The sequence below is a fragment of the Arachis duranensis genome, chromosome 10 (assembly GCF_000817695.3).
Source record: "Arachis duranensis cultivar V14167 chromosome 10, aradu.V14167.gnm2.J7QH, whole genome shotgun sequence".
Taxonomy (NCBI): Eukaryota; Viridiplantae; Streptophyta; class Magnoliopsida; order Fabales; family Fabaceae; genus Arachis; species Arachis duranensis.
This window is the reverse complement of record NC_029781.3, coordinates 69,107,512-69,107,867: the sequence shown is the minus strand read 5'-3', so window position 1 is coordinate 69,107,867 and position 356 is coordinate 69,107,512.

Here is a 356-nt window from a genome sequence, read left to right as displayed (position 1 = left end):
ACCAGTAACACTGGAGCACCCCACGGAGAGACACTTGGTCGTATAAAATTCTTTCCCAACAAATCCTCTAACTGAGACTTTAGCTTGTTCATCTCTAACGGTGACATCCTATAAGGAGCACTTGAGATTGGTCCCGCCCCGGGCACTAATTCAATAGCAAACTCAACCTCTCGGTTAGGTGGAAACTCATCAATATCATTGGGAAACACTTCCGGAAACTCACACACAACCGGAATTTGTTCCAACCTTTGATCATCGCCCGAAACGCCCGTGGTTAACAACATGATACCCTGACATTCGGTTCCGGAACAGTTCACCATCATCAAATTCAAGTAATAATTATTCACCACGACCGG